At 43.9% G+C, this 27,848-nt stretch overlaps 1 protein-coding gene and 1 pseudogene across 2 annotated transcripts in view; one reads left to right on the top strand and one right to left on the bottom strand.

Moving 5' to 3' along the window:
* VOPP1 (VOPP1 WW domain binding protein) overlaps window positions 1–27,848 on the bottom strand; it is a 180,184-nt gene that overhangs the window by 127,909 nt on the left and 24,427 nt on the right.
* LOC107131640 (large ribosomal subunit protein uL23-like) lies at window positions 19,531–20,325 on the top strand (annotated as a pseudogene).

The raw sequence follows: 27,848 nt of genomic DNA, 5'->3' as shown, positions 1-27,848 counted from the left end.
GCCTGAGCCCAAACTATGATAGGGGTAATGGCAACCTCCTCGAAAAGAATTTATGCCAGCATACTGTGTCTCCCAGCACTGCTGCTGTCGGTGCTCCTGGTCACACAGCAAGCCACTGTCAATCCATGACTTCACCAGAGATTTCAAACACTCACAGGCAAGTATGGCTCAGTCCCTTGTGGGCTTACTGCTCCTGTCTCTTGGGTCCTGGAGCACACAAGGTTCTGTTTGTGCCCTCCAAGCGTCTCTGGCAGGTATGAAGTTTGATTAAACACAATTGGGTCCCTCCAACCATCTTGGTGAGGCTGCTCCTTTGTCCTTGGATGTGGGGTATGTTTTTTGGTGGGTTCCAACATTTTGCTATTAATCGCTGTTCAGCAGCTAGTTGAAAGTTTAGTGTTCTCACAGGAAAAGATAAGCATATGTCCTTTTACTCTGCCATCTTGGAGTGGATTAAATCACTGGCTGTTGGTAAATGGACTCAATTTCCCACTCTTGTCCCTTCCCCTGGAAATCCGGGGGTGGAGTGAAAGTTCCAGTCTTCTGATCACATGGCTGGTTTCCCTGGAAGCAGCCCCTATTCTTAGGTTGCCTAGGGGCTTTCCAAAAGTCACTCCATTAATCTAACAACAGACATCTTTACTGAATACATATTTCTCATTACAAAACACAAAATTATATCTGTTGATATCATCCATTTTCTTTTTTTCTTTTTCTTTTTTTTTGTAGCTATGCTGTACTTCTTGTGCGATAGTTTCCCAACCAGGGATTGATCCTGGGTGCTCAGCAGTGAAAGTACAAAGTCCCACTGCAGCCCAGGCAACAATGACCAATTCTATATCATTATAGCTTTGCCTTCTCTACAAAGGTTCAATTAAATAAAAATCATATGACTTACAGTCCTTTATATCTGGATATATCAATGTTGCATTTATCAGCAGTTGACTCCTTTTTAGTGCTAAATAGTATTCTACTGAATGGACATACCATATTTTGTTTATCCATTCATTTGGGTTGTTCTTCTAATTTTGGCTACTATGAATAAGGCTGCTACAAACACTTACATGGAGGTCTTTGTGTGAACATGTGTCTTCATTTCTTGGGAAGGTACCTAGGAGTGGAATTGCTAGGTCATATGGCAACTCTGCGTTTAACTGTGTGAGGAACCTGCTGTTTCCCAAACTGCTGTACTACTTTACATTCCAACCAGCAGTGTATGAGGCTCCAGTTTCTCCACACTAATCGTCTGATGTTCTGGTACCCCACTGTGGTTTTAACTGGCATTTTCCTAACAATGAACACCTTTTCACTCCAGCTCAATTGTAAGGTAAACATAGCAGCTGCCATTGGTGGAGAATCTATCATCCTCCAGGGGCTCTTCATATGAAATTTCATTCAACAGCATAACAACCCTGGGAATCAGGAGCTCATATACATACAAATGAGTAAACTAAGTCTCAGAGAGGTAGACTAACTTGGCCAAGGTAACACAAAAAGTAAGCAGAAAGCTGGGTTTGCAGGAGGTAAGGTGGTTTCTATGTCTGTTCTTTCCCTGGCAGTGAATAGAAGATGCAGTTTCCTGTGCCGCAATAATCCACAGTCTTATTCTGTGGAACATCTGACACAGCTCTCACAGGGAGTCATATGAGATTTATTTTAGACATGATTTCACTGTCAAGAAGAAAATGAAAATGACAACTGAAACCACATGGAAGAGTCTACCTCCATCTCCTTTTATAGGTTATTAGGAATTATTCTTCAGATATCTTAGCTGTCACCGCATCTCTGAGAGCAAAATGAAAACAAACGTGCTCAAATTGGGTGACCTGCCAAGAACAACTGCAGCATAAATGGACCCAAAATCCATTTTGGAGGCAAACCACAAAACCACCCCCCTTGCCCTTAGAAGCACCTACTACAAATTGGCATTTGCTGGCTCAGTAGTAATGCAGCCGACACAGGAAATGTGGGTTCAATCCCTGGGTTGAGAAGATTTCCTGAAGGAGGAAATGGCAACCCATTCCAGTATTCTCGCCTGAAAAATCCCATGGGCAGAGGAGCCTGGAAGGCTACAGTCCACGGGGTCGTCAAGAGTTGGACATGACTGAGTAACTGAGTGCACGCGCACGGGCGCACACACACACACACACACACACACCTACCTCTACAAGGATTAAATCATGTGCTACTGCAGCTGCTGACCTTCAACACTCCTTGAACGGAGTTCAGGGTGGAGAGCAGAAGTGAAGCACTCTGTGCTCAAGGGGCAAAAACTGGCAGGACAGGTCCTCAGATAGTTGGATATTTTCAGGAGTAGAATCTATGAGCCCAATTCTTGTATCTCCCCATATCTAGAAAACCAGTAATATCCTTCAAGGTGATGTTCCTTGCGATTAGCAAAGCTTTAGAAGACTAGCTGAAAACTTATGGGAAAATATGTGCTTGATTGCATGTATTCCTCCTTCACCAAAATCACATATATCCTAACCTTTTCCCCCTGCCTCTTTAGAACAGTTCCTCAGAGCTATCTGAAGTACTATCTCCCAGGCTTCAGCCCTCATTTTGCCCCAAATAAAACTTAACTCTCAATTCTCACTTTGTACAAATTTTTAAGGCAACAGAAGAGAGTTCTTAGCTACTAAAAATACACAGAGGTGCAACTTCATGGCACAAAACAACAGGAAATGAATGCATGGGCTGCAGCCAAAAGGGTTTCTGTGACAAATTTTCCAAATATCACAAAATACAATTCATTCAGAAACTGATGACTAGGAGAGTTAATTAGAATAATGTGAAAGCAGTGGTAACAGATGGAAAATCAGTGCTATTTGGTGGCAAATATAAACTAATATAACCAACCTTGGTTATGGGCCGAATTTCAACAAAAGCCCTAAAGAAAGTCCAGGCTTTTGATGATTTTCCCAAAGGCCTAGTCCAGGAAAGGCATCCCTTTGAGCAGCACTGCTTGGAGCACACGAGCTGCAATGTGAAAAGCCCAGCAGAGCAGCTCTGCAACCAGAGTGGGGGCACGGGTGGGCAAGGGTCTGAAATGTAGCTTTAAGGACCACAAGGGAAGTCAGTGAGAATGGGAGAAAGAACTGTTGTTTCCAACCACATCACATAGGCCCCTCAAATTCAAAACCAGATACTGGTTCTAAGTCTTTACCAGCAGACCCAAAACTTAGCCACCAGACAAAGGAGAAAATATCTACTTATCAACTTTTGTTAAGAGAAATGCCTTAGATTAGTAAGACCAGCAGCTTTAAGAGCAAAAAATGCCAAAATGAGTAGACAAGGATTTCCTAACTTAACCTGTGTACTACCCCTTCCTATTTAACTTATATTTTGCAAGAAGAGTGTATTGGGTCGTATGATGACATATACATCTCTAAGTCTGGATTCTAACTGTAAGGAGGACAGGAGATGAAAAGAAGCTGAGATCTGACTAAAACATGTCTAAAGGCTGAACATATGGTGGCCCCCGATGTTCAGAGGCACTGTGACCTACCCCTCACCCTGGGTCAAGAGCTCAAGTCCTGTCTTGTTCTTTCCTGCAGCTTCGACTTACCAGCGTGTCTCCATATCAGCCCCACAGTGCCTGGCACTTCTCCTTAAGGTCTCAACTTAAACATGAAGTTTCTCCTAGATCTGAGTCTATCAGGGGGAACTCAGCTGAACTGACTACTCTGTGCCATCTGAGCCCTGTGCCTGCATGCCCTGGACTCTACTCTGTGGCTACAATGAGCAGAGTACTTGGTGTTAACTGCTGCTCCCATCCTTGCTCCCCTAGACAGGATGGCAGGAATACATGGGTGTGACTCACACTTGGTCCTTGCATGCATAGGCTGCATAATAAATGAGCTTAAAGAATGAAAAGAAATGTGTCCTGAAACAGTCCAGGGCATGTGGTCTGAATGACCTGCTTGCCCACATCTGACAGTGGCTACAATTAATGACCTCATGGTGACATCACCCTCTCAATGTTCTGTTCTGGGTGACTCCTTGCCTTTTCTCCTACTGAGGATGTGGGTTGGGGTGGGCTAGGGTGCAGCAAAACACCCATTGGGAGGAGGATCGCAGAACTCAGTTAAAAAGGAAAACAATTTGTTAAGAATTATAGACACCCATGGCTTTCCACCCAATGCAACACATTTCTGGAAGACTATCAGCAAACGTTTTATAGCTCTGTCTCCTAGCTCTCAGTTCAGTTCAGTTGCTCAGTTGTGTCTGACTCTTTGAGACTCCATGGACTGCAACACACCAGGCTTCCCTGTCCATCACCAACTCCTGGAGCTTACTCAAATTCATGTGCATTGAATCAGTGATGCCATCCAACCATCTCATTATCTGTCGTCCCCTTCTCCTCCTGCCTGCAATCTTTCCCAGCATCAGGGTCTTTTCCAATAAGTCAGTTCTTCGCATCAGGTGGCCAAAGTATTGGAGTTTCAGCTTCAGCATCAGTCCTTCCAATGAATATTCAGGACTGATTTCCTTTAGGATGGACTGGTTGGATCTCCTTGCAGTCCAAGGGACTCTCAAGCATCTTCTCCAACACCACAGTTCAAAAACATCAATTCTTTGGCACTCAGCTTTCTTTATAGTCCAACTCTCACAACCATACATGACTACTGGAAAAACCATAGCCTTGACTAGATGGACCTTTGTCAGCAAAGTACTGTCTCTGCTTTTTAATATGCTGTCTAGGTTTGTCATAGCTTTTCTTCTAAGGAGCAAGCGTCTTTTAATTCATGGCTGCATCAACTATCATTTCTAATAGTTTTCACTGTGTCTTGCTTTTTAAAATCTGTGATGGAAGTTTCTTTGTGTGGGTTTTTTTTTTTTCCCCCCTTAAGGGAATGGAGAATGAAGGGAGAAATGGAAGACCATATGGTGGTAAAAAAGCAAATACAAGCAGATGACAAATTCCACTGGTGGACTCAGCTTCATTTCTCATACAATCTTCTGCTCTGCAGTTTTGACAAAGGGCCTGGTCCTGCGACAGTTGCCTGCAGAGTGCACCAATTCTTACTCCCCTGGGGTAGCTGTTTGGGAAGCTGGGACTGCCCATAGCCTCATTCTGCATCTCTGCCTCTCTCACTCAAAACCCAATTTCAGGATTTCCCAAAACAGAGTTTCTGCTTGTGCGTTTTCTCTGCAGCTTCCCCAGTTTTGACCTAAGGTCTCCCTCATTTCTCCAGTGCAGCCCTCTTACAGGCATCCTGAGCATGACAAATGCCAGGATACAATACTGTGGAGGGTTCTCTACTGACCTGGGGACCTTCTTCCACCTCTCCCTGGCATCTAGACACCGTATCAGATACAACCTCATGGTAGCATACCAGCAGAGAGCCTCCACTGCCTCCAGCTCCAGGGGGTCCTATTTGGGAACAACAGCACCCCCATGAGAGCATGCTAGCCACGCAGGCCAGCTTTTCCTCTTATTGCCACACCAGCTACCTGGTCAGCAAGCCATGTCAGGTGTCAGGAGTTGAATAGAGAACGTAGGAGCTTGCCAGCAGTAAAGAGGATAAGGATGACAAGGGAGACAAGTGGGGACAGAAGAGCAGGGCCCCAGGCTGGGCAGGCCCAAGGCCACTCCTGTATTCTCCATAGCCTTCATGAGCTCCTGCACCCAAGAAGGCCAGGCTGGGGGCACAGCTGGTACTACGCCTGCCTCCCTCCTTTCTCACAAGACCTAACAAGGCTCAGGAGGCTACACCAGGCTCTGTAGAGAACAACCCAATAGGATGGAGAGCAGCACACCAACTCCTTGCTTGCAAACCTCCAGTGACTTCCCATTCATTGCATGTTTCTTCCTTTTTTCCCCCTGGAGGTTACAAAACCCTTCCTTTGGAATATAATTTTATCCTACACAGGACTGCATTATATGAACAAGAGAAAGCAGTGGGGCTCAGAGAGCCTACCCTGCACAGGTTTCCCCTGAATCCCTGAAAATTCCTCATGACAGATTAAACTCCAGACAACCAGGGAAGGTCTCGCCTTGGCCTGGCCACATGCCCAACATGACAGACCTCCAGGCTCAGCCACTCCCAGGGCTACTTTCCATTCCCTGCCTTCTACCTGCCTCTGGACCACAAGCTCCTGAAGGCAAATCTAGATCTTTATCTCCACTGGAATGTTCTTCCCTGCAGTGCCCACTGTTTGGGGTCAGGCTCTGTTACTTAGATGAAAATTTCCTGAATTTTCAGAAAATGAGATGTTAGCATTCTCTTTGGGGCTCTAAATTTTTCTAAAATCATTAGTATAAGAAATTTCATTTACATTATCTTATTCCTAAAATTATCTTATCTTACATTATCTTATTCTTAAATTACATTATCTTATTTCTCTGGAGAAGGAAATGGCAACCCACACCAGTATTCTTGCCTGAAGAATCCCACGGATGGAGGAATCTTGTAGGCTACAGTCCATGGGGTCACAAAGAGTTGGACACAACTGAGTGACTTTGCTTTATTCCTTAAATGTGCGGTGTGGACATCTGTGTGGACTACCACACAATTGCACTCATCTCACTTTCATGCATTGGAGAAGGAAATGGCAACCCATTCCAGTATTCTTGCCTGGAGAATCCCAGGGACGGGGGAGCCTGGTGGGCTGCCGTCTATGGGGTCACACAGAGTTGGACACGACTGAAGTGACTTAGCAGCAGTAGCAGTAGCACATGCTAGTAAAGTAATGCTCAAAATTCTCCAAGCCAGCTTCAACAGTACGTGAACCATGAACTTCCAGATGTTCAAGCTGGTTTTAGAAAAGGCAGAGGAATCCAGAGATCAAATTGCCAACATCCACTGGGTCATCGAAAAAGCAAGAGAATTCCAGAAAAATGTCTACTTCTGCTTTATTGACTATACCAAAGCCTTTGATTGTGTGGAACACAACAAATTGTGGAAAATTCTTAAAGAGATGGGAATACCAGACCACCTGACCTGCCTCCCGAGAAATCTGTATGCAGGTCAAGAAGCAACAGTTACAACTGTACATGGAACAATAGAAGGGTTCCAAATCAGGAAACAGGTACATCAAGGCTGTATATTGTCACCCTGCTTATTAACTTATATGAAGAGTACATCATGCAAAATGCCGGGCTGGATGAAGCTCAAGCTGGAATCAAGATTGCTGGGAGAAATATCAATAACCCCAGATATGCAGATGATACCACCCTTACGGCAGAAAGTGAAGAACTAAAGAGCCTCTTGATGAAGGTGAAAGAGGAGAGTGAAAAGGTTGGCTTAAAACTCAACATTCAAAAAATGAAGATCATGGCATCCAGTCCCATCACTTCATGGCAAATAGATGGGGAAACAGTGACAGACTTTATTTTCTTGGGCTCCAAAATCACTGCAGATGGTGACTGCAGCCAAGAAACTAATAGACATTTGCCCCTTGGAAGAAAAGCTATGACAAACCTAGACAGCATATTAAAAAGCAGAGACAGTACTTTACCAACCAAGTTTCATCTAGTCAAACCTATGGTTTTTCCACTAGTCATGTAGGGATGTGAGAGTTGGACTATAAAGAAAGCTGAGCACCAAAGAATTGATGCTTTTGAACACTGGTGTTGGAGAAGACTCTTGAGAGACTCTTGGACTGCAAGGAGATCCAAGAAGTCAACCCTAAAGAAAATCAGTCCTGAATATTCATTGGAAGGACTGATGCTGAAGCTGAAACTCCAATACTTTGGCCACCTGATGCAAAGAACTGACTTATTGGAAAAGACCCTGATGCTGGGAAAGAGTAAAAGTAGGAGAAGAAAGGGACGACAAAGGATGAGATGGTTGGATGGCATCGCCAACTCGATGGTCATGAGTTTGAGCAAGCTCCGGGTGTTGGTGATGGACAGGGAATCCTGGTGTGTTGCAGTCCATGGGGTCGCAAAAAGTCAGACACGACTAAGTGACTAAACTGAACTGAACTGATTCCTAAAAATGTATCAATGGGTAGATTGCTGAGCCTGGAGGGATACTTAGTGTGGTGTGGGCTCCCCATGATGTGATCAGGGAGGGACCATCCTCAGTATGTCAGGGAGCATGTGGTGCCCACCTGGCAGCTGGTATGAAGCTGTCTCCAAGGGCCCATATTCTTTACCTGGGGATTCCACTCTTCCATACTCCTGCGCACCCACTCCTGGGGTGTTTGGTCCCCAGCCCTGCTCACTTTCCAATTAAGACTCATCACAGTGAGGACAGGAACCCGAAAGCACAACACGCTGTGGGGGCTGCTGAGGGAACAAGGTGAGACGAGATCCCAGGGCACCTTTGAGTGACGGGAAGCAGATGACGTGTGCAGGACTAAAGAGTAAGACTGATATGAGAGTAGAACACTGTTAGTGGAAGACACTGGCTGGGGCACTGGGGAGAGCAATGGCAGGGCAGCAGCTCTGATGACTGGACGTCAGCAGTAGGAAAGGCACGCTTTCCCTGGATCAATAAAGGCACATCGCGCCACTCCCTGCCAGACGGGAAATGCACTCTAACTAGGCAGAACCGTCACAAAAAGTGAACAGAACAGAATTTGTAGTCTGTGAAACATAGCTCCTGTGGCAGAACTGGGGAAGGAGGCAAGAGAACTGGCAGAAGAATTGGATTTTAAAGTTGTGCCTAAGAAGTTTGGAGGGTTTAATAGAAACTTCAAGTCAACAGAAGCATGTGGAGGGAAGAGTCTGGCCATTTTCCGACAACGGGCTGAATGTCAATGGTGAGTCAAAGACCTTTCAACCTAACCCTGTCTAATTCCCTAACTGGAAAGGACTGTCTGTCAGGACTTCTTCTGGAGCCAGCTGGACTTATAGGGAAAAAGGTTGCTTCCCCATGCCCAGTCTGTGTGCCCTGAGCACCCCAAGTACTCAGCAAAGCCATGAAAGACAGCCACGAACCTCATGAAGCATCTCTCAGGTGAGGCAGCTCACACAACATTCCTGAGCATGCTTTCACTATGAGAAAATAGACATGAACCAAACCCAGCAGGAAGACTTGATCACGCCATCATTCTTCGAGCAAGCAGAAGCATATAAGTCAGACAAGTAGCTTCACATTCAAGTTCTTGGGAGGATAATGTATAACACCCCAACAATACTCTTCCGGGAACAGAAATCCAAACTTTGGGCAAGGCTTCAGCAAACTCAACCAACAGCCCCATGACCGCTCTAATGAGTGTTCAGTTCAACATCACACTGGACCCCAGGAAAGACACAGAGCAAAAAAGTGCAGTCAGTGGAAGGCCTACAGTTACCTTCCATCTATAGCTCACAGAAATGAAACCAATTACAGGTCAACCATCAGTAAAACTCTGACTCCACTCACACCCTCATCCGTTAAAGGTAGATAATGGCAAACACCTCACTGAGGATATTATAAAGATTCTATGAGATAACGTGTGTAAAAGCATGAAATTGGGTCTGCCGCCCTTTCACTGGCCATCAATAAACAATCACCTTCCTTTCTCCCAGGTCCTCCCACTCCAACTACTCCAAAGCATTTAATGAAAATTCAACTCCCAAACTACCCACAAAAGTTAATTCTCCCAAAATCCACTTAGTAAGCACTAGTAAGTCCTGACTGTCATGACAGGTGGGGATGGCAGTGGCCGGATGGATCAAAGTCTTTACCTGCCCACATCTTTTGTTTGTCTTGCTAGCTCTTCTCCACAAGCCAACAAGGAGGTCAACAGCTCTGCTTGGGAAACTGTAGTCTGAGCAGAGAGGTTTGTACAGTCAGAACCAAATGCCCAACCCCTGTCCAGCTCAGTCATGCCAAGCTGCCCTCTGCCACACTCCCATACATCCAGACCTTGCACTTCAAGAAACCTGTCTTCACCATCTGACACTGTGAGAACTTTTAATATTGATCCACTCCACAGACCATGTCTTCATCTCACTGCAAAAGTACTTCTAGAACAGGAAACATTGAGTGGTCTTTTCCTATAGACCAGAATGAGTGGGTGCAGTTCACCAGTTCTGCCCCTACTCCCCTGCTTGGGACTGTATTCTCTAACCAAGCTACTCCCTCCAGTCCATCTCCACATCCAGGCAAAGCTAATCAAGGTCCTTTCAGCCTCCAAAGCATTACAAAGACACAAAATGTAAGCATAAATGTTTGAGCACTACAAAACAGACAATAATGCTTGGGTCCTTTTTGAACTTAATGCTCAAGTATCTTCTCAAAAATAAAATCTGAATTCTATTCTCTCCTATCAGACTGCTCCCAAACCATATACAACAAATCAGTCTACAACCCAAAGCCTCATGATTCCATGGCCCAGTTAAGAATCACTGGAAACCAGGACCTTTTATGGTTTAAGGGCAAATATAATAATCCATTAATTCAAACTTACAAAAGATAGACACTTGCCCAAGAGTTTCATGGGGCACTGTATTAGCAAAAAGTGAGAAACTACCTAAATGTCTATCAAGAGAGCAGATTAAGAGTCACAACCATTCATATAAAGGAATATTCTGCAGTTCCAAGGGGGATGCAGGTCTGTGCATGCCAACATGGAAACAGTTTCAACAAATACCTCTTATGAAAAAAGAAGAAAAAAGATGCACAAGACTGTGTATAATATGATACCATCTGTGCACTTTTAACAAACTATCTAATATATAAATACTTTAAAAATTCATAGGGAAACAAAAGAAATTTAACAGTAGCTACCTCTGCAGAGAGTCTAGAGTTGGGGAGGTAATAGGGAGGGGGAGAGGCCATCATGTTCAGTTTCACACTCCTTATTAACCATATGTATGCATTCATTTTCTTTTAAAAAATCATATCAATTCTCTATGAAAACGTGGAACAAGATCAACACAGATAAAATCCCTATATAAATTAACAATGCCATTTCAGTTGATATCCACCACTTTTTAAAAAGCTCCAGTTTCTCCCTATTCATGTTTCCCTGCCCATCCTTAAAACAAAACTAATGAGCCATGAAACAACCAAATGTGAGTTTGGAAGGAAGAGAAAAAAAGAGCTCTAATTCACACTTGGATAATCAGCTCTTCATGAGAAAGGGCTACAGCCACTCAGACCAGCCTCTGGCCGAGCTCACGTTCTCCCTTGACAGGCTGTGGGGTCTGAATGGGGATGGCCACCCTGGGCATGCTGCCTTACAGCCAGGATCTTAGGATAGTAATGCTCATAGGCAGACAAAAAAATGGACATAAAACTGCACACACACACACACCCCATGGGTGGAACAGCTACGGAAAAGAACACCAATGAACAGGCACAGGTAGAACCAACTTAGAAACAGAGCACTTTTTAAAAGTCTATTTCTGAACTGATGATTTAGAATCTAGGGCCTGTTTTCTCACAGAAATAATGGTGCACATGTGGCTAACTACCTGGTAGCCAACCCATTTCTTCTGAGCTCATAACATAAATGAACTTCCCTTCCACCTTGTAAGTGGTTCAGAGCTGTCTGCAGAAGGATCCCAGTCTGTGCTCTTCAGACCCACCTACGCATCCCCCCACCCCGCCACCCCAAGCACGAGCGAAGGGGTGAAGGGGACAGTTCTGGATACTGTTTCAGAGGTTCATCAAGTTTCCTCCAGTTTCTACCTGCTGCCCAGCCCCACACCAACCTGAGAGAGGGGTTGAAAGAAAGATTTAGGGAAGCATAGCTGAAGGCAACTGATCCCTCCAGACTCTAGAAAGATCCCTGCCTCTACCGAGGCTTCAACATTAAAAACTCATTACTGATTTCCCTGCCGAGATGCATGTGGACAGAGTTCATGCCATTGCCACACAACTTTCTTATTTATTTTTATGAATGACTTTGATCTCAAAAAAATCTGAGGAGACTACAGAAGTAAACACCAATTAAAAACACAAGACAAAGACACCAAAAACAAATGTACCAAAAGAAAAAGTAAAATAAACTACTGCTGCTGCTGCTAAGTCACTTCAGTCGTGTCCGACTCTGTGCGACCCCATAGACGGCAGCCCACCAGGCTCCCCCATCCCTGGGATTCTCCAGGCAAGAACACTGGAGTGGGTTGCCATTTCCCTCTCCAAAGCATGAAAGTGAAAAGTGAAAGTGAAGTCGCTCAGTCGTGTCTGACCCTCAGCAACCCCATGGACTGCAGCCTTCCAGGCTCCTCCATCCATGGGATTTTCCAGGCAAGAGTACTGGACCATATCAAAATTGTAAACTGTTTTGCTGAAAACAATACCATCAAGAAAATAAAAACACAACTCACAGAATGGGAGAAAATATTTGCCAGTCTGACAGTTGATAAGCAACTTGTATAAAGAAGTCTTAAAACTCAACAATAAAAAGACAACTCATTAAAAATGGACAAAGGAATAACTGTTAATGGGTACAGGGTTTCTTCTTGGGGTGATGAGAACTAGTCTAACTTCTCAGACTTACTGTGGCAATAATTGCACAATTCTGTGAATGTTAAAAACCACTGACTTGTTCACTTTAAATGGGTGAACTGCATGTATGTCGATCATAACTCAATAAAACTGTTCTTTAAATGGGCAACATTTGAATAGACATTTCTCCAAAGAAGATATACAGATGGCCAATAAGCACATATAAAGATGCTCAACATCATTAGTCATTAAGGAAATGCAAGTGAAAATCACAACGAGACACCACTTCACACTCACTAGGATGACTATGATTAAAAAAAAAAAAAAAAGACACAATTACAAGGATTTGCTTCTGAGAATATAAAATGGTGCAGCCATTCTCAGACTTTGACAAAGTCTGGCTGATTTCAAAAGGCTAAACAGCATATGACTCAGCAGTTTCATTCCCAGGTATATACTTAACAGAGATTAAAACATACATCCACATAAAAAAATACTTGTATACAAATATTCACAACAGCATTATTTATAATAGCAAAAAAAAGTGGAAGCAAATCAGAAGCACATCAACTGTTGAATAAATACTCTGATCTATTCCTGGGCACCAGGGAAGCCCAGTGAAAAAGGAAAGAAGTACTAATACATGCTATAACAGGGAACAAGCCAGTCACAGTAGACCACATACTGTATGACTCCATTTATTTAACATGTCCATAATAAGCAAATTTAGAGAGACAGAAAGAAGATTAGCAGTTGCTCAGGGCTGGCCATAGGATGGGGCAGAATGGGGGGTGACTGACTATTAATGAGTTACGGGGTTTTTTCAGGAGGCAAAAAATATTCTAAAATTAGATCACAATGATGGTTGCACAACACTGTGAATATACTAGAAAATATTGAATTATATATTTAAGCAAGCAAAGTGTATGATACGTGAATTACATCTCGATAAAATTTCTTTAAAAATATAAGAAAAACAAGCATGTATTCATTTATGTTCATTTCTAAGATACATTTTTTAAAAATGACAGCTGAGTAAAAGGGGAACAGGAAGAGGAAAATATGATGAAACTGGAATGAAATACATACACAAAATAACACAGTGTTGGTCGTTGTGGCAGTGTGGCAAGTGGGGGAAGGAGATAGGCCCCCAGCTTCCAGAAGCTGAGAGGGTAACAGGCAGGAAGGCCAGGGGTCTCCAAGCGGAGGAAATAGCCTGCAAGTGTCAGACATTTTTATCTCTCATAAGCGGCAGGAGGAAACAAACTAGCGAAATTTTTTTTCTTCTCTATACAAATTTAAAAGGAGGTTTCTCTTGAAATACTGTTGCCATAATGACACCTGGTTTCACCTGAAGTTAACTACTCTCAAACCTGGAGTTAACCAATGCATTTTTGTTATGGAAATGTTTGTCTTAAGCTATGTTAATGTACTATGCATTTACCCCAGACTCTGTCTTCAAGTCAGTTCCGCTTAATGGCTCAGAACCTTCTTGACAAACCAGAATGTTATACTCAGACATTGTTCCCCTAATCTATGTAAACGAACTATTTGTATGGTAATCTGCCCTTCTATAAGATTCAAGTTAATTTTATGGCCCGAGATGAATCATCTGGTGCCAAGATTATCCCAAAATGCATGTTATGAGTGAAGGGCCTGGTGCCATTTTGAGTTTTAAGGCATTCCTTTCTTTCATTAACAAACTGCTAGTGACTATATAACATCCAGCTGAAGACTAGCAGGTGGGTACTCTTTCTGCCCCCTTCTGATGCTTATGTCAGAAGCTTTCTCTCTCCTTTATACTTTAATAAAACTTTATTACACAAAAGCTCTGAGCGATCAAGCCTCGTCTCTGGCCCCGGATTGAATTCTTCTCCTCCGGAGGCCAAGAATCCTGGTGTCTTTTTGTTCAGCAACAACCTTTCAAAGCCAAGGCAGAAAGAAACAATATTAGCTATAAGACCCCATGATCCATCCAACGGAAAACAATTTAGAAAACAATCATCATTCTCATATTGGCATGCTCTTCCCAAGGAGGACACAGTGTGGTTGGCATGAAAGAGAATTCAGAGTTCCAGGGAGGATCTCCCCAGAAGGGAACTGGGACTGACAAATGTCATCTGATGCTAATCTCTGAAAGATGCTACTGAGGATTTCTACAGAGCTGGTGGAGACCTTAGGAGCGCAACCATACAGTCTAGATGAACAAAGTTAATGAAGACATAAGGCTGTTTTGAACTCAAGGAAAAACAAAAAAGCAGTACAATAAGAGATGCAAAATATTAGTACACCATATGTCTACTGCTATAAGGTAGGCTGCCATCTATGGGGTCACAGAGTTGGACACAACTGAAGTGACTTAGCAATAGCAATAACCAAATATACTGAGATGCCAGAGGGAGAGAGCCTGAAAACTAACGTCCAACACTGCTAGGAGTCTAGAGTCGAGAGCTAGAAGTATATGCATATTATTTTTAACTTTGGAGGCAAATATTAAAAGAACCAACTTAAAAAGTTGAAGCTCATTGCCTTTCAGACATCAATGGCAGAGGCATGAGGGGGCTGTAATTAGTTTTAAACTCTAGTACTACTGAACTTTTCCATTGATATGCATGTTAGTTTCTTAAAAACAAAAAATAATAAAAATAAACCCACTACATACAGCAAACGTGATTTACAGTCAGCTGTGAACATGGCTTCTTCCAAAGAAGGTACTAGCCGAGACTGGGTGAGGAACCTGGGGCTCTGGTGGCGAAGCCTGCCCGTCCGTGCCTGGCCACGGCCTCTCCCGTGTCCCCCAGCCTCAACACAGCCAGTGCTCCTGAGCTCGGGCCACAGTGTCTTTTCCCGCTCCCACTTTCTGGCTGGATGGGCACAGCTGACTTCACCTAGAGATAAACACAGGTATGATGACACATTGGTGTGACTGGGAAAATAAAGCAGATGTGACTGCAGCTGGAGTCCAGGCTCATGAGCCACGCTGGTTATACACTGACAGAGTGCGGGGTCGCAGAGCTGTGTCTGAGCAGCACCTGCTCCTGCTCTGCTTCAGAGGCGCTGAGAAGCCCCCACCCACGTCTGTGTTAGCTATACACCTTCCAAGCTGACAGTTCTATCATGGGGTGCGGATTAAAGCTCTCATATTTCAAAATTAGCCTGCAAATGAGCACATAATCTCTCGTGGGGAATTCACCAGGTTGAAAATGGTTATACAAACAGAACGTGTAAAGAAAAGGGAAAGGCAGGCAGGAAACTGGGGCAACACCAAACACTGAAGCCTAAATTCAACATGGAGTCCTGGAACAGGAGAAAACTCAGCAGGAAAACTAGTGAAATTCACATAAAGCCATAAGTTTAATTAATACCAACATCATCTATGTAGGTTTGCTTTCCATGAGCAAATATAGTAACATTATCAATGCAGGCTTGTTTTTCTTCAGCAAATATAGCGAGGCAATATCAGATGTTAAATCAGTGGAAAATGGGTAAGCGGTATACAGGGATGTTATATTAGCTTCACAACTTTTCTATAAATCTAAAATTTTCCTAAAGACTGATTAAAAACATAGAAATATACTATGCCAAAACAAATAAACAACCACAATGACAACAAAACCTGAATTAAGGCTCCTGGCTTTCAAACACAAGGAGCAGAAGCAGCAGGGGTGGGGAAGCGCTGTAGTGGGGTGACCAGCCCTCAGCCTGGCCCTGAGGATTCTGGCCTCTGTTAAGAGGTGGAGAGGAAGCTTCTAGGGCATGGCTGATGGGCAGGTCTTGGGGTGCAGATGAGTGAATCCACACATGAGCACAGAAGGAAGTGGAGGGCCAGCTCTGACCCACATTGTGCCAAGTGCCCAGTGTGGCAGAAGGCTGGGCAATTCTTAATTCCTCTGACCCAGATTTCAGCAGCTCCAGGTCACAGATCTAGGAAGCAGAGCTGGATATTGGTGCATTGGGTATCATTTCAATCCTCTCAGCTAATGCCTATTAACATCCAGGTCAAACCCTGCCCCAGCTTTGAGGCTAGAGAGGAAGACAAAAGAGACTCCAGGGATTTCACAAATAGATCCCAGTGGACCATGGTCACCCTCTTCCCCTCAAGGCAGGAAGAGGAGAGGGGTGCCCAGGTGCCTTTGAGGTTCTGTCTAACTGTGATGCCACATGGAGAACTGAGGCAGGACATTTTCGCTAATTTTATAGTGAAGTCCTTATCTTCTGCGACATTTAAATGCAGGGATCAATAATTTAAACTTAAGTCTCTGCATCCTGATAAATCCTGCCAGCTTCTTGCGAGTTACAGAACCATGTAAACTTGAGAAACAGCAGGAAAATTCCTTTAGTGACCTCTAAAGACCTGGAAATAAGTATACCAATCATTCAAGCCCTTACTAGAAGCTGAGCTGAGAACAGTTATCTCCAACTAGCGCCCATGTATGTGTTTTGTTTGGCCCACAGTAGTTTTATGACAAGGAAACTTTACAGAAAAAGCAAGGTTTTTTAGCCTTTTGTGAAAAAGCCCAAAGGCCTATCAACAATTAACTAGGCCTTGAGTGGTACCTACCCTCTCCCTCCTCCTGCCGCCACTGACTTGTCTGTCATGTGATGAGACTGTTCTGGATCACCACCTTCCTACCTTAGGATGAGGTGAAGCTGGGAGTAAACAAAATATGAGGAAAAGCTGGCAAATACTATGGGTTCTGAAATAGGTACTACAGAATAATGAAGAAGCAGCATCTCCCAATAATCAACAAAGTCTACGATCTTAGGAAGGAGATGGGGGCATCTTGTTTTATCACCGTTTATGTCTTGGATCAGCCTGGAGTGACAAGAATGGGACTGGCCAGCTGGAAACATGGGGCCTTGTAGGAACTGGAAGTGGATTCTGTGGGTTCTGCCTGACAGAAAGAAAGGACATCTGAGAGGTTTGCCAGCACATAAAGGATAGTTCAGGCAGTCGGAGACCAGGTGTTCCAAATGGACCTTAAATTACCTAAAGGCTTGATAAAAGAGAAGGACTCAGTTCAGTTCAGTTCCTCAGTCGTGTCCAACTCTTTGAGACTCATGGACTGCAGCACACCAGGCCTCCCTGTCCATCACCAGCTCCTGGAGCTTGGTCAAACTCATGTCCATTGAGTGGATGATGCCATCCAACCATCTCATCCTCTGTTGTCCCCTTCTCCTCCTGCCTTCAATCTTTCCAGGATCAGAGTCTTTTCAAGTGAGTCAGTTCTTTGCATCAGGTGGCCCAAGTATTGGAGCTTCAGCTTCAGCATCAGTTCTGCCAATGAATATTCAGGACTGATTTCTTTTAGGATGGACTGGTTGGCTCTCCTCGCAGTCTAAGGGACTCTCAAGAGTCTTCTCCAGCACCACAGTTCAAAAGCATCAATTCTTCAGTGCTCAGCTTTCTTTATACCCAACTCTCACACCCATACATGACTACTGGAAAAACCATAGCTTTGACTAGACGGACCTTTGTCGGCAAAGTAATTTCTCTGCTTTTTAATATGCTGTCTAGGTTTGTCATAGCTTTTTTTTCCCCCAAGGAGCAAGCGCCTTTTAATTTCATGGCTGCAGTCACCATCTGCAGTGATTTTGGAGCCCAAGAAAATAAAGTCTCTCTCTGTTTCTACTGTTTCCCCATCTATTTGCCATGAAGTGATGGGACCGGATGCCATGATCTTTGTATTTTGAATGTTGGGCTTTAGCCAGCTTTGTCACTCTCCTCTTTCACTTTCATAAAGAGGCTCTTTAGATCCTCTTCATATAAGGGTGGTGTCATCAGTTTATCTGAGGTTATTGATATTTCTCCCGGCAATCTTGATTCCAGTCTGTGTTTTCTCCAGCCCAGCGTTTCTCATGATGTACTCTGCATATAAGTTACATAGGCAGGGTGACAATATACAGCCTTGACATACCCCTTTCCCAATTTGGAACCAGTCCATTGTTCCATGTCCAGTTCTAACTGTTGCTTCTTGACCTGCATACAGATTTCTCAGGAGGCAGGTCAGGTGGTCTGGTATTCCCATCTCTTCAAGTGTTTTCCACAGTTTGTTGTGATCCACACAGTCAAAGGCTTTACCATAGTCAATGAAGCAGAAGCAGATGTTTTTCTGGAATTCTCTTGCTTTTTCTATTGAGAGGGTAACAGGTAGAAAGGCTAAAGGTCCCCAATCTGCAGGAGAAATAAACTGCAAGTGGCAGACTTCTCCTTCTCTACACAAAATTAAAAGAGTCTTCTTTTAATTCTGTGTTGAGGACACCTGGTTCTGACTTGAGCTAACCAATGTGTTTTCCTTAAGGAAATGTTTTTCTTAGGCTATGTTAATGAAACTATTTATTTGCTTTGGAATCTGCGTTTCTTCAAAATGGTTCCCCCTAAGACTAACTACTTTCTTTTCTCAAACCTTGGGTTGATAACGGCTCAACAAACCAGTATTCATTCCAGTTGTTTTATGGCTGGGGGATGACATACCTTATGCCATCTTATCTCATAAATGCATATTGTGGGAGAGGGGCCTGGTGAAACTCCCTCAGCCCTGAGGTCTCTCTTATCTGATTAATAAGCTTGCTAACAGACATAAAACACCTTGCTAAAAACTATCAAGGGGGCATTCTTTCTTCCCTCTTCTGATGTCTATGTCAGAAGTTTTCTCTATCTCTCTCATACTTTAATAAAGTTCTGTTACATAAAAAGCTCCATTAGTCAAGCCTGGTCTCTGGCCCTGGATCAAAATCCTCTCCTCTGGAGGTCACAAATCCTGGTGCAGCACATGGCTCACAGCAGCAACCTTTCACTATGATCCAACAGATGTTGGCAATTTGATCTCTGGTTCCTCTGCCTTTTCTAAATCCAGTTTGAACATCTGGAAGTTCTTGGTTCACGTACTGTTGAAGCCTAGCTTGGAGAATTTTGAGTATTACTTTGCTAGCGTGTGAGATGAGTGCAATGTGTGGTAGTTTGAGCATTCTTTGGCATTGCCTTTGTTTGCGATTGCAATGAAAACTGACCTTTTCCAGTCCTGTGGCCACTGCTGAGTTTTCCAAATATGCTAGCATATTGATTTCAGCACCTTCACAGGATCATTTTTAGGATTTGAAATAGCTCAGCTGGAGATAGGCGAGGAGATAAGACTAGTTCACCGTAAACCATTCCCAAGCATTAAAAATATCCAGGTTCCTTTTCACAAAGATGGTGCTGAAGGTGACAAAGGAAGCCCATGCCCCTCCTAAAGCCAAAGCCAAAGCAAAGGCCTTAAAGGCCAAGAAAGCAGTGTTGAAAGGCATCCACAGCCACAAAAAAAAAAAAAAAAAAATCCAAATGTACCCCCCTTCTGGCAGCCTGAAACACTGGCTCAGGAGGCAGCCCAAACATCCTCAGAAGAGTGCCCCTAGGAGAAACAAACTTGACCATTATGCCATCATCAAATTCCTGCTCAGCACTGAGTCAGCCATGAAGAAAACAGAAGACAATAACACATTGGTATCCATTGTGAACGTCTAGACACCAAATTAAACAGGCTGTGAAGCAGCTCTATGACATTAACATGGCCAAAGTGAAAATTGTGATCAAGCCTGATGGAGAGAAGAAGGCATATGTTCGAGTGGCTCTTGACTATGATGCTTTGGATGTTGCCAACAAAATTAGATCATCTAAACTGAGAAGGCAATGGCAACCCACTCTAGTACTCTTGCCTGGAAAATCCCATGGGTGGAAGAGCCTGGAAGGCTGCAGTCCATGGGGTCGCTAAGAGTCAGACAGGACTGAGCGACTTCACTTTCACTTTTCACTTTCATGCATTGGAGAAGGAAATGGCAACCCACTCCAGTGTTCTTGCCTGGAGAATCCCAGGGACAGGGGAGCCTGTTGAGCTGCCATCTATGGGGTCGCACAGATTCGGACACGACTGAAGTGACTTAGCAGCAGCAGCAGCAGCAAACTGAGTCCAGCTGGTTAATTCCAAATATAATAAAAATTTTCATTATAAAAAAGAAAAAGAAAAAAAAAACACCCAGGCTCTTAAAGCAAAGGCCCATTTATTAAGACAGTCATGGGACAAAAAGGTTAGCAAGGGCTCAAGTCCTTTTACCATTTGTCCTTCCCTCAGAGCAAGTGGCCCCCAGGTCAGGGATCCATACTTCATGGAACATAGACTTGGTAATATGGCCTAATTTCTACCCAAATCCTCTAATCTGTGACACAACCAGACAGAAACTAAGGAAGGCAGTGACCCTCAAACATCATTTTTGCAATTGGGACAGAACCAGAGATCCATGTTCTTAGAGATCTTTTCATGTTTCCCACCCTAAGAAATAATCTATTCAACCTTCACAGTCTCCCCAGGGCGGCTGGGAGGAGCAGGGCTGCACTGGCTAATGCTCTGTGCTCAATAAACAAAACAATGAGGCATCTGCCTATGCATGCAAGGCTTCATCTACTTCCTTTAATCCAAACACTACATTCTAAACAGACACACATCCAACTATATGAAGAACACTTTGCTTCTTTCCAGACAAGAGAGTAAGGGATTGTTCTAAAAGAAATCTTCCCTTAAAAAAAAAAAAAAACCCTATATATTTAAAAGCCTCCACTCCTATTCTTTCTGAAGGAAAAAAAATGGTGCTCTCAAATCAGGGCAATGCTCATTTTCACCCACTCCCATCAGGGTAACTGCAGGGATGGACTCCTCTGACCAGGGAAGCAGTGTCTGAGTCATCCATATCAAAACTGGCTGCTTTCCAGGATGCTCCCAGAGCCCACGCCGCTGAGGACCACAGGGCTGGAGTCAAGGGGCCAGAACAGCCGAGCAGAATGAAGGGGGACACCAGAAAACACCACGCTGGGGAGAGGGCACAGCACTAGACCAAAAGCTCCTGGAAGAATCCCACTTCCTATCACTGCAGAACTCAGCCATCTGGATTGACATTCCAACCCAACACCAACTGAGAGGTTGATCTACCTGGCGTGAAAGCTGGGACCAAGGAGTGGATTGTCAACCCACCTCCAAGAGACGACATCTGCAATACCCAGTAAATGCACACATGTGCTACAGTCTTAATCCTCCAAGTCTCATAACATGGGGAAAATATATTTTTGTTCAAATAGCAAACATATAATATGTGATCCTGTAGTCACATACACTGCTGAATGTATAAATTTGGGAGTACAAATTTGTTTTAAAAAGCAAACTTTCTGAAAGTCAGTTTGCTAAGATATAGCACATACTTTTAAATCTGTCAATAAGCTCTGATCTGGTTATTGCATTCTAGAGATCTATTTTTTTAAAAAAAATCCAAAATGCACAAAGATGCTTATCTTAGGATTCTTAAAACACAGAAAAATGGGGGAAGAAGCTAAATATTCCACATCAGGAGAATGGATCAGCCAATCAGGAGCCACATCATAAGATATCATACAGCTTCTACAATGTTTAAAGGAAATGTAAAATAGAATAGAAGTACTTATGACAGGAGAATACAAAATTTTATGTATGTTATGACCACTGTATGAAGGATGCAAAGAAAATGGCAGGAAGGAAAACATCATTTGATGTAAATAGCTCTTGTCTTGGTGTAATGAGAGATGTGGTTTTGTTTCTTCATGTATTTCTCTACTTTAAAATTATTCTATTATTAGAATGCATTATTTTTATTTTCATAATAAATACAGCAATTTTTAATTATGAAGTTTGAAAGTCAGAGATCACATTGTTTTGCGACAGGCTTCTTAAGGAGGCTGTCTATGAAATGAGAACAGAAAGACAAGGAAAGAGGGTGTTCCCAGAGGAAGAAACAGCACCACCAGAAGCAAAGGGAAAGGTTCTTCTGTGTAAACACTGAGCACTCCAGTTTGGCTGGCAAATTACCTATAAATTTCCTAGAGGGCTGAAACAGTTCAAGATGTGTTCTGTGCTAAATCAGTTTCTGAGCACTTTCTATATCTCAAAGGTCAATTTTCCCACCCACACACAAAAATAAATGAAAGGATGTGTTGTACCTTCCTCCCAAGGGAAACCCTGAATGGGGAGGGGTCCATGAGGTGGAGAAGGAGGGCCTGGTTTTCCTTTAGAACAGAAGGAAGGGAAAGGGAAACACAGTGAAGGAGTGAATGGAAGCTGGAGCAGGAGGACAACACAAAGTGGGTGCTGAACTAAACAAGGGTGCAGAAGTAGAGGGAGAGAACTGGGAGCCAGGTCAGAGACATGGCCAGCGACATGGCGGGGACTGCCATGGGGGGACTCACTGCATTTGAGGGCTGTGCCTTCAGCTAGTTTTTAACATTCATTGTATGGATAAGGTGGGCCATTTAAGAACCAGATGAAATGGACACATACTAGCAACTTCTGGATTTAGAAACAGCAAGGATAGAGGTTGGGCTTGCCTGAAGGGTCAGTAGGAAGGAATCCACCTGCCAAGCAGGAGACTCAGGTTCAATCCCTGGGTCAGGAAGATCCCCTGGAGAAGGAAATGGCAACCCACTCCAGTATCTTGCCTGGGAAATCTCATGGACAGAGGAGCCTGGTGGACTACAGTCCATGGGGTTGCAAAGAGTCAGACACGACTGAGTGACTGAACGTAAGTATGAGCAAGGAGAGAGTTTAGCTGATTTCAAAAGCTCTGCACAAAATGCCTTTCCCCATAAGAAGCTTAAATTGCCTTCAAAGGCTGTTGTCTTCACACTGTCTCTAGGAACACGGTGGCAAATATTTTCATTCCCACCTTAAATTGAATGGCTTCCCTGATAGGCAAATGACATATCAAGGACATCAGGCATTATCAGATGTCTCTTACCTGGCAGATGTCCACATTCCACAGGACTGCTAAGCTCATACCCTTCCAGATACACAGGAGTTTCCCTGTGCTACAAATAAAGTCCAGGAGAGCTAAGCGACATGCCCCCAAACATAATGCTGGAATCAGTTTAAAACTCAGGAATGTCTGGGTCCAAAGCTGCCTTTTTCCTACCACATTACATCACCTCCAAAAACCGAGGGAGACCTCAGGTCATGGAGTCTGAATACAGCAGACGGCTGATGGGGATTTACTCATAGAAGAAAGTGATAAGGCAGCTGGTGGAGACATTCTCCCAGGAGACCTCCAGGTGTCGACCATACTAAACATAGAAACTTGACCATACTAAACACTGTGGAGACAAGACACAGGACTTCCTAGACTGTACTCTTGAACCCAAGGAAACAAATATACACAGCACTGGCTGCAAACTGCTGATGAATACTGACATTTTAGCAAAGACATGCAACCAAGACCTGTGCCTCATATTAGTCAGTCGGGGTGGAGCTTTCTGTCTGGACATCAATGTTAGTGCTACAGCAAAAAAGGCAAATGACTGACAACATGATTACAACTGTCAATTTTCCTACAAGGAATTGAACTTGGAACCATTCGGTGAGTGACAACATAGGTGCAGGAGTTAACTGTATCTCATAACCTCATTCCTAGTACATGTTATTACACTACCAGGAGGTACTGCCGGAGAGGAACCAAAGTTCATCTGTTGTACCAGCTAATTTAAATTTTTGAATTCAGGAAATTTTTTTGCAAAAATGAGGTTAAAAGGAAAAAATTTTAATGCCCCTTGTTTCTAGTTCCTAGCAACTAGTTCCACCACTGAGCAAAATTTAATGGGGATATATTTTCATTTCTGCTTTTGCAGCACTTGGGAGGAGCAGTCAGGAATACACTGACTGACAGCTTTCTCACCAGTGGAAAATCTTGGTAAGAGGCTTGCTTTCAAAGTGAGGGTAATAAAAGACGAGCCTAGGGAGCCAGAGGCTGTTTCCCAATGACACAGACCCTAAGGCGAGGGTATGAGGCTTGGCTATAAGTGCTGATTCATCAACTGCAAAACATAATATCCAGATTACAGATCTAGGCCTAAAGACTGAGGTTTTGCTTTAAATATTCCCTTAACAAAACCAATGAGACAAACTGGGGCTCCCCTCAACTCTACCAGGTGCCCCCACTCCCTGTTCTCAACCCCAACAGCTCCACTCCCCCCTACACACACAACATGGCTACTTGAGTCATTCATCACCACAAAAGAAGCCCCCCACCCCAATTCCACTGGTTTCACTGTGCTCCCTCTCCTCCACCCTAAGCACACACACACAACTGCTCACACACACTCTTCCTCCTAGAGCCTGGAGCCTCATAGCAGGGCTGCTCCCAAGGCTGTCCTGCTCGACAACAAGGATGACACAGTGCACAACACAGTGGGGGCCATTTAGAAAGACACGGCTCTGGCAGGCATGTCCTGGTTGCATCTTAGCAATGCTGCCTACTCTGTTCAAAATTCACAATCTTGGATATCTTTCCCTCCAACCCTTTGTGATTTCCAAAATGTGAAACCTTACCCAGAACTGTGATCACTGGTAAGGAAGAAAGACAGAGAGAACTAGCCATTCAAAGGCCCTCCTCACTCACTCACTGCTGACGAGCCAGGCTCCAAAACTTGTAATCAGTTAATTCTCATAAGATAAAACATACTTAGACATGTGTGATCTCTGCTACCTCACTCTTAGATGCAGCACCTGCATAGGGCAATGGTGTATAGAGTCAGAAAGGCTTGGGACAGGACAGCCACACCACCTAAAGAGTGGACAGGGCACCAATGGGCACTCTGAACTTAGCTAAGACTGAGTGGAATTTTTAGGTCCATTCATGGATTTCAAACAAGGAAGTGACAGCTTGGGTTACGCCTTAAGAGAGCACACAGAAGAAAGAGGGCTGTCCACAGAAGAATGGCCTGGACTGAGGCAAGCACACAGGTTGGAGGCCTGAGAGAGGCGAGTTCCAGAAACTTGGAAGAGTAAGAGTCAACAGGACTGCAGAGAATGCAGAGTAGGTGGTGTTGGAGTAGTCCAGGCTTCTGGAGCAGCATTCTGGGTGAGCGGTGAGGCCATTTACTGGGGAAAGGATGGTCTCTATTTCAGATATAGGCCCTGAGAGATTTCTATTAGACAACCAGAGCAATAGGAGCTGGCACTTAGCAGGGAATTCCTGGGCTAGAAAAACATATTTTGGAAACATTAGCATAAACACTGTAATTGAAGATTTAGGCATGAATGAGATTTATCATGATCGTTCAGAGAATGAGAAGAGGATGAAGTGCTCAACCAAGGGGAGAAGACATAAACACGGAAGGTGCAAGACAAAGTGTGGAAGGGGATGATGCTGACTTGAAACAATCACTGACCTTTAGTGTTTCAGTTTTCCCACACACACAAGAAAGGTGAAAAGAAAGCTCTTACCATCTTCATTTACTTCACACATGACCTTTAATAAACCACTTAACTTCTCAACCTTAGTTTGCATCCTGTAGAGTAATGATATTTACAAGGTTCCTGTGGGGAAACAAGTAGGCCACAACAATTGAAAGGGTGAGCAGCAAACTGTGGGTGCAGGTGACATCCAGCTCTCATGGGTGGGAGTGCCATCCTGGTTCAGTGTATTGTTCTAGGCGGCTCTTTCCCTAAGTGTCCAAGCGCCAAAAGCTCTCCAGGTGTGAGCTCCTCATTTCCCTGCCCCACAGTTCATTATTAGAGTAGTAGTGGCCCATTATTTTCACAGCAGTGGCATGCCTTTGGCTGACAACATAATTCTTTAGGATGAGTTTTAAAAAGAAAACCAAGTTTCACTCACATAATTTCTACCTACAAAGGCCTTTCATGGATTATAATCCTACTGACTTAAAAGACTGCTTGGGACCTCCCTGATGGTCCAGAGGTTAATACTCTGCTTCTACGGCAGGGGTCATGTGTTCAATCCCTGGTCGAGGAACTAAGATCCCATAGGCCACACAGCCAAAATAAAAAGACTGCTTGTACTAGAAATACTTCAATGAGTTCTACTAATGAAAATATAAGACAGAAAATAAATACAAATTAGTGAATAATGCCAAATGGTTCATAAACCAAAACCTACTTGCTTGTTTTATGTGTTCTAAGACATTTTCCAAGAGATTTGCATAATTTTTACATGGCAATGACAATGTGTATGTGTGCCCATGGCCTCCCAGCTCACCTGTGCAGGGACCAACCAGTCACATTTATGAAGCACAAGGCACTCGCCTGGAACCTCTGCAGCCTGCTTCTGAGTCCTCCACTCTCACAGAGCCTGTCAAGTCTCCTTAAACTTGCCCTGACCCACTTTGGCACAGGGCACCAGGCCAAACAGGTTGGGCCCCTGACTGCAGCCTACCTAGTGAGGTAGGTAAGGGTTTGGTGGGGGTTGGTGAGGCAGCCCAGCAGAAGATGTGACTCAAAGGCCACAAAGACAAGCCAGTGAGGTCACTGGTTCCTGAGTCGCCTTCCAGATCTTAAGCTTGTTTATCCATTTCTGGATTCCATGAACCAAAATCCCCATCTTCCCCATTTCCACATTCTATTTAAAATAAAGACACATCACTTAAGGTAACATGACTGAATTTCTCAGACTTTAAGAATGGAAAAGCCCTACATGTGAACCATCCACCAAGAACTCCTTCCATGTCAGGCCACCCAGGAACTGCAGAGAAGAAAACATTATTATTATATGCATGTAAACACTTAGGGGAGGGGAACCACAGTATTTAAGAACACAAACTCTGAAGTCAGTCTGAAGAAGTTGGAATCCTGGCTCCAGCTAGAAAACCTTGGACAAGCTTCTTAATCTCCTGTGCCTCATTTGGTTCACCTGCAAAATGGACATAATGCAGCAGTAAACTCAGAGAAGTGTTGTAGAGATGAAATGTCAAGTGTTTAGCAGGATATCAGCAAGATGGTTGAATAGGTGGTGCCAAGCTCACATCTCCCACACAAAGAGCAACCTGGCATCCCTCCACAGACAAAAGGGGCTTCTTGGGAGTTTGGGGATCCATGTATAAACTTGCAAAACCCTGATAAGCCCAAGACCAAGAAGAACTGCTTGGAGAAGCAGGCTTGCTGACAGTGGCCCTGGCTACAGACCAAAAACAACCCTTTCCCCCACAGACTTGGCTCTGGCCCAACCTGGCCATGGTGCACACAGCCAAGCTGCCAAGGGACCAGGAGATGTCACACACATTCATGCCTCTGTTAACACGACTTCCAATTTCAGACCGAACTGCAGGCTTGAGGCAGTCCTGTGACCTGGCCCCAGCCCCACTCTGAAGTGGTTTGGAGTCACTCTGGCTGGCCCAGGGACCCAGCAACACCAGTCTTTGCCCCTGAGGAGGAAATGGCAACCCACTCCAGTATTCTCACCTGGGAAATCCCAAGGACAGAGGAGCCTGGTGGGCTACATGTGAGTGAGTCCATGGGCTCACAAAGAATTGGATGTGACTGAGCACCCACCACCAAAACCATTATGTGTGTGAATGAAGGTATAGCTAAACCAGATGCTTACTTCCCAAAATAACAAGTCAATAATAAATATATAACAACAAAATCAATCAAAAACTTTAGGAGAAGCATTCTATTTAAGTTATAGACTTAAATATTAGAAGAAATTTCTATCAGTGTTGAAAATAGC

This window comes from Bos taurus, chromosome 22, assembly GCF_002263795.3.
Source record: "Bos taurus isolate L1 Dominette 01449 registration number 42190680 breed Hereford chromosome 22, ARS-UCD2.0, whole genome shotgun sequence".
In the NCBI taxonomy this organism is placed as follows: domain Eukaryota; kingdom Metazoa; phylum Chordata; class Mammalia; order Artiodactyla; family Bovidae; genus Bos; species Bos taurus.
The sequence above is the reverse complement of the archived record's forward strand: the minus strand, read 5'-3'. Positions and strand labels throughout refer to the sequence as shown.